Source organism: Ziziphus jujuba, chromosome 3 (assembly GCF_031755915.1).
Source record: "Ziziphus jujuba cultivar Dongzao chromosome 3, ASM3175591v1".
NCBI lineage: Eukaryota > Viridiplantae > Streptophyta > Magnoliopsida > Rosales > Rhamnaceae > Ziziphus > Ziziphus jujuba.
The window spans coordinates 30,443,805-30,455,473 of record NC_083381.1 but is presented as its reverse complement, the minus strand read 5'-3'; the positions used below and the strand labels follow the sequence as shown (position 1 = coordinate 30,455,473).

The 11,669-nt window shown below is 30.7% G+C and overlaps 1 pseudogene; it reads left to right on the top strand.

Moving 5' to 3' along the window:
* Positions 1-1,897: 1,897 nt before the first annotated feature.
* Positions 1,898-11,076, top strand: LOC107423339 (uncharacterized; annotated as a pseudogene).
* Positions 11,077-11,669: the final 593 nt, after the last annotated feature.

Below are 11,669 nucleotides of genomic sequence, written 5' to 3'. Positions count from 1 at the left end.
TTTACATTCTTTTCCACATATAGTCTGCCAAGCAAGCTGTATTGAAGACTAGATTGATCAAGGGCATCATCTTCCTCCACATCTACAAGAAATTTCCTATTAATAAAGGCTTTTTTCATATCCTCCATAGCAAATCATAAATATTAGGGTTGAGAGAACTCAAAAAATTCAAACTTTAGAGTTTGGCATGGGTAAAGGCCTAAGGCTAGGCTAACATGCATTTCTAGAGAGAAAAGAGGCTGGGATTTTGGATAAACAAATGTTTGATTTGATTTAAATGTGTGTGTGTGTGTGGGTGTTTATGAAGTTTGAAGATATCAATCATATATATGTAGATCTATCTTTTAAGAGTTTAGAGGGTACTGAAGTTGAATAGGGGCATTTCTTTATTAGCTGCTGTAAAATCATACTTCAATAGATGGACTAGAGGCTGTAGCAGTTTTCTTATGGAACATGAAGACATTTTGTTTACTTCGCCAATTAATTATGTGATAAGAAAATAGTGATTTGTTAAGAGATGGAGATTAACCATTGCTAAATTTTGTTAAATCCGTAGCCGATAAACTGAAGAATGTACAGGATAACAAGCAAATACATAAGTCCACAGCAAGAATAGATGAGGTCACAAAATCCAGAATTCAAACCTGTTTTGAGTCTTAACATGGTGATTTTGAAATTTAAAATTCTTCTTGGCATGACCTGAACCATTTTCTGTGGATATCCCTTTATGCAACTTTTCTGATTTTTTAATACGAGGTGTATATGGTAAATTGTCATTCTTCACTATGCCATACTTGTTCTGTTTTTAAGATGGAATATGTCATCTCGTTACTATCTCCTAAAGTTTCCCCAACTATTTGTACGCTTTGACGCTTGTATTAAATAAGTGGGCATTTAACCAATATCAGCTACCAACAAAGAGGCATTGAAAGTTACCTCAATTAAACCATCTAAAACTTGACTGACTTTAACCATATTCTACATGCACTAATCTTCTCCATCGAGTATGTGCAAAAATATGGACCATGTCAAAATAGAACGTGGATGAATTTTTTATGTAGGGAAAAATGGTATAAGCTATACTGTAGCTTAATTAGTGAATCCAAACAATGGAGGCGAAAGATTAATGCCACTTTGAAAAACAAGTGTTAGACACAAATTGATCGATTACAACTATTTAGAAGTGAAAATGAGGTACAGATTTAAGAGTAAAATGATAGTAGTGCAAAAGATGCAAAACTAATTACATTGTTTACATTTATACAAAATCAATTCTCTTTATATTAAAGATAAATAAGTTACCAACAAAATGCAGTCACAAATGTTTGTGCATTGAAACCTAATTAATCAATTCTATCAAAAGAAAAAAGAACTAGAAATAGATGTCAAAGGGTTGTAAGTTCAAACCCAAATGGATTCTTAAGAAAAAAAAATATAATAATTATAATTTAAAAAGATAAGAAAATAGTAACTACATTTTTTCCCTTTGTTTTTTTTTTTTGGTGTTCTGGTTAGAAATAGGGGTGGACATGGATTGAATTGGTTCGGTTTTAAAGCAAAATATAATCCAATCCATACTTATCGATTTCTCTAATGTAGAATCCAAATCAAACATTTAAAGCGTTAAACCCAAACCAAAATCGATTTGGTTTGGATTGGTTAATCGGTTTGAAACTTAATAATTTATAGATAGATAATATAAATAAAAAAATTTCCAAATATAAAGTATAAATAATAAATTATAATTATTCAAACATAAAATACAATTATAATAATACAACATAGTCTACAATGGAAAATAAAAAAAAAATGTAGCAATAGATGCTGAAGCTGGCGTGAGTCTCGAAGTATAGGAACAGATGCTGAAGCTGCCGTGAGTCTTGAAATAGAGGAGCAGATGGTCGAATCGAAGCTTGGCATGGTTTATGGTTATGGTGATGGACTGGTGGTAGACGGCAACGGAGGTAAATGTTTAGTTTAAAGTTACAACTTACAATTCGATTTAGAATTTGGAAATATAAAAATATATATATATTAAAAATTAATATATAAAAATGGGGGAAAAAAAGGTTAAAAATCAACATTTAAAAATGGGAAAAAAAGGGTTAAAAATTAATATATAAAAATGAAAAAAAATAAAAAATATATAATTTTTAATTACATAATATATTATTTGGATTGAATTTGATTTATATTTCCAATCCATAACCAATCCATATGATTTATAGTATTTTGAATCCAATTCAATCCAATTGATGCAAAAATCTAATTCAGATCATTAAAATGGATTGGATTTTGTCCACCCCTAGTTAGAAGTAGCCGCATTTTGTCATATAACATGTCATGACTAAATCAACAATCGAACCAAGATGTAATGAATAATTAAGCACAAACCATGAAAAGGTAGATGTTGCTAGATTTATTGTGGATCCTTCAGTATCTAGGTCAAGCCTACCATTACAGATACGGTCTTTTATTATTTTATTTATTTTAAGTTTTTAAACATTTTATTAGGTTTTTTCATGAAAAGAAGTTGAATTACATTTGTATCAAGATAACACGAGTTAAAATTTTGTATTTTTAGTTTTATTTGGACAATCATCACTCAAAAATTCTTTCACCTTATTTATTCCATTAAATTAGATTCCACGGGCATTATTTACCGGCTAAAAGAAATTCTAAAATCTGAGAAATTCTATGCAAAAGATTTGATACAATTCAAGCCCTCCTTTAGCAAGTCAGCTCCCACATGTATGATTTGGTCTATTAGATTTTCTAATTTTGAAATAATTGTTTGATATAGAAAACAAAACAAACAGAAAATTGTGATGAATTGGTTCAATTTTGGATTTTTATCTGTTTCTCCTTTATTGCTGGTTGAATTTTGGACCGTTTCAATTTTGACTGATGTGTTACATGACTTTTATGAGTATGGAGCTCCTGACTCAATTTGTCTTCATGGTTTTCCGAGATTTTCCAAATATTTTTCTTTAAAGGGAAGTATTTGATCAATTAATCAATGATAAAATCTTGCAGAATGTGACATTTCCAATCTTGAAATAATTGTTTCATTTGAAACAAAAAGTTTAAAAAAGGAAAAGAAAAAAGGAAGTAATGAATTGTTTCATCTTTGAATTTTTCTGCTGCCTATGTAAGTTGCGGTAATTTCGGAGGATGATGATATCATAATGAGATAGTATTGTGGCCGGGCTTTTGTTTGTAGGGAACTCGCTCACTCCGTGGCCTTGTTACCATTGAGCGACTTCAACCTTACAAAAAGGTTTATCAATTTACTCCCCCAACCAAGAGATGGGAGGATGTTAGTTTTGTCATGGATATTATTTTATTCTATTTATATTGCTACTCGCTTCCGTGTTTATTCCCCCCTCACTTTTTATCCATCCTTTCTTAGAATAGTTTTTAAGGATTACCAAGGGATGGAACCAAAACTGAATATTTGGATGGGCAATAATGTAAAAAAAAAAAAAAAAAAAGAATTATATTCTATCACATGTACAAATTCAATATAAGTATTATTATTAGGCAAAATTATAATAATAAAATTGTGCATGTGATAAGTGTAGAAATTTAAAGGCTTTTTAAGAAAATTTAATTTGTGAATGCATTAATATGATAGCATCATCTATAAAAAATACATATATATATATATACACATATGATATCAAATAAAAAATTGATTAAATTCAAAATCAAAATTTTAATGTGGGTAAGAAAATATAAAAAAGAAAAATTATAAACTTTGATAAACATTAGGTAATGTTAAATATAAGTATAAATATAAAACTTATTTACCTTTTTTAATTATAACATGTTATTATAAAAACGTATAAAATTATTTATTAAAAATGTTATAAGATGGAGATTGAATTAACTATATTTACTTTGGGCGACCATATGTCTTCATGTGAAAGTGAAAAGAACTCAAATTGAGGGGGCCATAGGACCCTGGGCCTATATATAGGTTCGTGACTTGATTGTTATTATTACATTGATAGCTGCTATATCATCACTTAACCATTAGTACTCGCATTTCTCCTACTTCACAAAGCTCAACAAATCATAGCAAAACGTTCTCTCTTAAAAGTACTAAAATTTTGGAAAACCCAACAACAAATATCTAAGAATGCTCCAAAATTGATACTTTCACACTCCAAGAAAAGAAGAGAAGCATCAGACACTTCTTTAGAATGAACATAGCTCTATAATCTACAAAAGTCACAATTCCATTATTCCTCGCCTTTTGGGACTTCAAATTCAAATTCCGATTGCAAGGAAAAAATTGAGTGACAAGCCTTCCACAAAATCATTTTTATTTTACTAGGAATCTACAGAACCCATAAAGTCTTCTACCAAGATGAATGAGATTCAGCACTTGAAGATCTCTTCTTCAATATTTGATTCTCACTCCATTCTCTGGTCACTTGACAGTCAGACTTGACTCTATAGTCTTCTTTAATAAGTGTACTGCATTTTTTTCCATGAGATAATTGGGAGAGAAAGATGGTTAGAGTTTACTTAGAGAGAGAGAAATTAAATTAGGAGAGAAAATATTATTTATATGTAATAATAACTTATTTAAAGAATGGTAAAAGGTTTTAAAAAAGTCAAATATACACCCTTAGATCATATTAATGAAGGGTTTAGTTTTTTGTCAAAAGGCTTTTTATGACGAGCCCTCTTCTTAAAATATTATTATCTTTTTTTTTTCTTTTAATAGTCAATATTACTATCATTATCATTATTATTGTTAATGGAATTCATATAGTTATGCATTCCATTTTGTTTTTTTTTATCTAATTCATATTAATATTATTATTATTATTTTTTTTAACGGTTAACTTAATTAACTAATCATGCTATTGCCAAGTAACACACACACACACACACACACACACACACACACACATATAGAGGAGTCCAACTCCACAGCAACTTTACTGAGCTTCCAATCAACAACTAGCTTCAAGCTACAATAAACTTCCCAACGCTCAGCGAGAATACAATTGGATTCCCAATATTAACATAGAAACTGGAAATCTATCTACCATTACTATCTCAAGTAACCCTATCAGCACCAGCCTCATCTTAAGCTAAAACTTCCATTAGTATTAAGTTTCACCCAATCTGAAGGAGAACACTCCCACCTCAGCCAGCAATGATACTTATCATTAACCACTGGGATACGCAATGTAGTGAATTTGCATTGTCACGAGCATACCATATGTGTTTCCAGTCTTTGTTGAGGTACATGATTTACTAACAACATTTTGTTTGGAAAAGTAATGTAATTTTTGTACTATTTTTTTTATCATTTACAATAATTTCCCTTTCATTCTAACATCTCAGACTCACGACTTAGTTGTAGAGGTAGATGGCTTACCAACTAAAAAGTTGAACATTTCATTTTCGTTGCTTTTTACTTTGTTACATTTTCCATTTTTGTTTTTCTTGTACAAAGTTGAACATTTTGTTCGTAATTAGGAAATATGATATATATATTTTGTTGATATTTTCTTCATAGTTAGGATTAAAAATAGAAAATATATCCATAGAAATAGTATCTCATAAGATCTGAATATAATAATTTAGAATTCAAATGACAAGCATGCAAACTAGCAAATCCAGTTGAAGGCTTGAAGAAAGGACATGTGTGCACATTTTTTCACTACCATTCCAATATGAGCTCTTTCCCTCTCTCAAATTTCCAAAAGGGGTAACTTTCTTTTATTTTTTACTTAGTTTTTCCCTTGATCTTTCTATTGAATATGAATATGAGAATTTGTCATTGCTAATGAGCTTGAGAAACCTTATATGTGTTAGTTTTGCTGGAAGTTCATGCCACACGCAAACTCTTGTTGGGTCCTTATAATTATCAAAATACTGAAATTGTATTTTTGGTTCAAATTCGCTTGCTTTTGTAGTTGAAACAGAAATTTAAGATATTTAAATAGTGCAAAGTACTTTGAAATCAAAGAATGAAAATAAAAAGATTCAAGTTTCTCAATAAAGACTACAAGGAATATATCCCTTACAAATATGGATATCTTCTTATTTATACTTTTCTCAAAACATTTATTTTCATTTTTAATTTTTGGGTTAGGGAAGTGCACTTGGATATATAAATAGAACAATTGAAATTTGTAATCCATTACCCTTTCAAATTTGTTACTTAAATTTTTTTTTTTGTACCTTAACAAATGGAAAATAGGTGATAAGTAAAAAAATCTGGAAAATTTTTAGCCAACAAGTTAATGTTCATTCCCTAATCCATTTGTTCAGGTAATACCTATTAAAAGGGCCTAGATTTAGTACAGTTTGTAGTCCCTTGAAGTTGAATTCAAATTTTGTCACTGATATATATAACCAAAATTATGTTCTTTGATCAGGACAGTGAAGACAATGGGAAAACTTGACGTAAACTTGATGAAGATTACCCTTTAGGAGTACATTTGAGTTATCTAATGCCAATTTATTTAGTGAAGCAAAGGTAAATTTGGTTAAATACACTGTATTTGTTTGAGACTTCGAGCATTTTTAACTTTATTCCATGTTATTCCATATTAACAATAGTTTTTGAATTGATCATTTATATGTCCATACTTTATTTTCGATGTTGGACATTGTTATGGGCTCAAAAGAGTTTAATATCCCTACTAGTAGAGCCAATGGAAAACTTGTTGGTTCTGTAAATGGGGGTTACATAATCCATTTTGTTTTGATTGTTAACCCTAACTGGGGAAGTGACAAATTGTAGCATGTAAGCAAGAGATTCAAATATCCTTCTCAATCTCTCATCATAAAAATAGCAGATAGTGAAAAAGATATTGCCTTCATGAGGGTAAAACTGTCAAAGCTTATCATGACTCATTAAATAGCAATCTTACTAATTTGGCAATCTCATCACATCCCATATTCTTAGCCTTTTTTCTTGTATATATTTCATTGTATAGTTGACCCCATTATTACGTAATTGTATAGTTGACCTCATTATTGAGGGAAAGACACTTGCCTTGTATAGCATATTTAACTTGTATAAAAAGAGTCATCTTAAAGATCATGGCATGACAATTTTTGAAGCAAAATTATTATTTTATTTCCTTATTCTATTATTTTTGTCATGGTATCAGAGCCTTCCTTTTGTGATTTTTGAGGCAAGATTGAGCTCTGTTTCTTGGATATCAAAACAGAGTATTTTGATCTAGTTATTGGTTGCGTTAATCTAAGTATTGTTGGTTGGGCTTTGCAATTATTCTGCTGGTGAGCATCGCATCTTTGGGATCAAATATTCAAGTTACCTCATTTTGTTCTCACGTACGTGATGTTTTCCTTTCCTGATTCATTATTTTTTTGATAACGGCAGAAAAATATGGTATTTTGCCTATTTAATTAAATGGGAAAAATTATTTTTCTTTGGAGTTTCAATTTTGGATGTTTGTGAAAGGAAAGAATTTGTGGGAACATTTAGATGGATTTGTTTCTAAGCCTAAGGATGATTCTGATGTTGGTAAAATCACTCAATGGAATTCTAATGATGCTCAAGTAATTAGTTGGATTTTAGGTTCTGTAGAAACTCAGATTATCCTTAGCTTAAGATCCTTTCATTTTACTAAAGATATGTGGGATTTTTTGAAGAAAATTTATTATCAGGAGAATTCGGCTAGACGTTTTCAGCTTGAATTAGAATTGTCTGAGTACTGTCAAGGTAATTTATCCATACAGGACTATTATTCTGGCTTTCTAAACTTGTGGGCTAAATATAAAGAACAGATTTATGCTTCTGTCCCTGCTGAGGACTTGCCAATTTTACAACAAGTCCATGAAGTGTCTCAACGGGATCAATTTCTTATGAAGCTACAACGTGAATATGAACCAGTTCGTGTCAATTTGATGTCCCGAATTCCTTCTCCATCACTTGAAACATGTTTTGCTGAACTTTTTCGTGAATAGCAATGGTGTGCAACTCAAATTTGTGCTTGAAAATAAGAATCATCAGAGAGCTAATTCGATGGAAATCGCTTATGAAACTCAAGCCGAGGTACGAGATATGAGCAAAGTGTAATGCTATAGCTGCAAAAAATATGGGCATATAGCGAATCAATGTAAGAAAAAAATTTGCAACTATTGTAAAAGGCCTGGTCACTTGATTGCTGATTGTCATCCTAGACCTCAAACCTCCTAAGCTTTGCATGTTTCTCACGGCTCTTCTGCACCTGGATTCGATTTTGGATCTAATCTAAGTATGCTTTGGAATTGACTTTATTAAAAAGTTATGTTTGACTATTAACTAAGTATGCATCTATAATCATCCAGTGATCATCAGGTTCTTGAGTTAAGAGAATTCATTAAGATAAAGGAAATACTCAATTTTCCTACAAAGACTCAAAAGGCAAGGGGGAGCCTCTATAAACACATTAGTTTCTTCCTATAAATCTTTATAATATTAACATATTTCATTCGAATGCAACAAGTACAATCTAGTTCTTGAGGTTGTAATATTTTGTACAGAAGAATTAACATACAAACAAGCAAAAGAGGCTGATGAGTTGCTTTCCAAAGGAGTGTATTTGAGGAGGCATCTTTTCAAATTATTATGATCATAAAGATTCAGTTTCCCATTGCATGAAATTTACTGAGTTATGCCATAATTTGAGGTGCTAATCTTATTTGGTGAGCCAGTGGCTTCCAGATAATTTCACCTTGTAACAAAATTACCTAGATCTTTGTGCATGATCTTCATCACATTGTTTGAACTTTTTAATGAAGTAACATAGAGCATAGTGATCCATTTTCCATGTAACACCAATAGAGAATGGATTAAGCAAAAACATTTGTTAGGTTAGGTAATTCAGGAGTGGTAATGATGGTTCAATTCATAGGAATGTGGCTTTCTATAATTTTATAATGCCTCTCTACCTTATTTGTTACCCTAATACGAGTTACATATTAAGTCATTTTTTAGATCCACTCCATGGAATTCCATATGGGTTAAAAGATAAGATTAGGGTAAGTTGACTTAAAGTTCAAGAAGCTTCAAAGACCAAGTTCTTGATAGTGAAGTTTGTGTCTACAAGTGGTACAAAATATGTTTTAAAAATAGAGTTTAATTTATAGAATGCTCTTATTTTTTTAATTAATGACTATGTTGTTGTCAGTTAAAGTCTGTGGGAGTAGTTCTTGTTGCAAAGCCTATTTTTGGATCATTGGCATATGATGATATATGGTTTGATGGTAGGTCAAGGAACCCTTGGAACATTGAGGAATTATCTATAGGTTCATCAACTAGATCAATTGCCTATACTCATGTTGGTATTGTTCTTAGCTCTTTAAAATTTTATCTTTCTAGCTTTCTAAAACATATTCATAAACTTGAGACTATATTTTTAATATTTAAGCTATTAGGATTATTAGCAGGACTTAATGAGGTCAAAAGCACAAGACCATTTTAAACACCCAACTTTTGATATAATGTTGAGTTTATTACTAATCCCGAAACTTCTGAGTTTATAGTGAAAATTTCCAACAACATATAAAGAACCACACAATTGAGTAAGATATCACACTTTCCATGAAACTCTAAGGAATATCCATCAACTTATTTGAGAAATGTTTGATAGAAATGGTTCCCTACGCGATTGGATCGGAACTAGTTGGCTCCATACTTGTTGCTCATTGTGGCATGATAGCATTGCACCTAACAGTCGGCATTGTTGGTCATACTGGTGTAATGAGCATATCTAAAAGCTTGGTAGTGCTAGTCTCTTTTTATATGCATTATCCCCTTTGTTTGTAGAGAATAATGCAATTAATGGTGAACTTCATGCATAATCTCTGTAACATGATAAGCTTGGACCCTTTTGCAAAAGTGCCACAGATTGCAATCATTCTGGATACTATCAAGCGAAAAGATCCAGATGATCTCTCTTCAATAGATGTTTCTCTTGATGATCCATTCCCATTGACATTACAAAAGTTACTATTGGTTATCTTGATGATGCTGATATGAAGGTAACAATCCTGTATATATATAATTTAATCTAAGATATATTATTTCTGTCTTACTCAGTGTGGATCTCAAAAATATACTAATTAGAAAAAAACATTTTAGGTTGTACATGTTATTTCTTCAAAAGGAGTTATCATGGTCCCTTTTGATTTGAAGTATACCCTTGACTCTGTTCAAAGCATGGTAAACTTATTATGGACTTTGATATGTTGGCTCATATCAATAAGTGACGTCAGTCAAGACAGGACGATGATTATGAAAGCCAAGATCAATGGTCTAATGAATTTGTGATGTGCTCGTGTATTCTTAACAATAGACTATGTGCAGGTTTGTTAATGTCTACTTTTTAATCAACGGTTACTGTTTAGGAGCTTATTTTTAGAAAATTGCTTTCCAATTGATTCGAATAAATCTCTTGTTGAAAATTTTGGATAATTTCTGTGACAATTGATTTTCTCTATATAAGCTTATAATTTGAAACTAAAGACATTTTTCTGTTGGTAGTTTCAAAATTTGGCTCAAGTATTAAATGTATTACGTGTATGTTTGTGTTAACTTGATATACATAATTAGGTCCTTTTTTTAACGACTTAATCTTTTAGGAAAAGTGGTAAGTTCTAGTTATTTGTTTGGTCTTGATGTACAGTTTAAGTTTCTAGAATTGATGATAATTTGATAACATGAAACTAAGTTAGGCAAGTTATTAGAAGTTGAAACCAAAGTTATATTCCATGATATTAGGCAATTCACATAGTTGAATTTATAACAAGGTGAAAAAGGAGGAAAGAACTTGAAATTTTAAAGAACAACATATGTTGTTTCATGTTGACAGATTTTCTCTTATAGAGTGAATTTATGATTGTTTCACCTTGAATCATTTTATACACTTAAAAGAGGCACAAAGATCACAAGGAAAGTTGAATCGAGAAGTTAGAGAAAGTTTCACTATTGATGCATTGATTGGCTGTGCAACAAATTGGGAGAGATTTTGCATGGGAAATCTTGTTGGTTTTCCTATAATTATTGTACCATCAGGACTTACCATCATATAGAATCCACCTTCAACTAATATTCTACTAGGAACCTATTAGAATGATACTTCAAAAACTAGGATCATACAATTGAATAAATCATGTGATCTATGTATATTCATCATCCATTACTAAACCTGCAGTAGTGCAAAAAATATCTTTTTAAATTTACAAGACCTTCCAAACTATTTTTTATGCCACAGATCTATGTGTGGGTGCACCTGATCACAAAAGAAATAAGACGGTTAATCTAAAAAACATACTGAAACCTCAAGTTTCTATTTTTCTCTCAAGATGTTTAATTTTTTTTATTGAAATTCTAAATCTCTAAAAAAATAATACGTAAAATTTTATATGACTAGAGATTAGAAGGCAGTATATTTATACACTTCCAACCCTAATCTCCAAGGGTTTAATAATATCTTGAGCCCAATTAATGAGCAATTTTTATATATTAATAACTAGTTAAATGAGTTCTATCACTTAATGGGCTAGTTTGGAGATCTTATGTCGCATCATTAAGTAAAGCTTCTGATCAATGAATCAATTTGCTCAACTAGTATAAGTTTAACAATCTCCCACTTGTTCTAACCAAGTTTAGGACTTTAATCTAA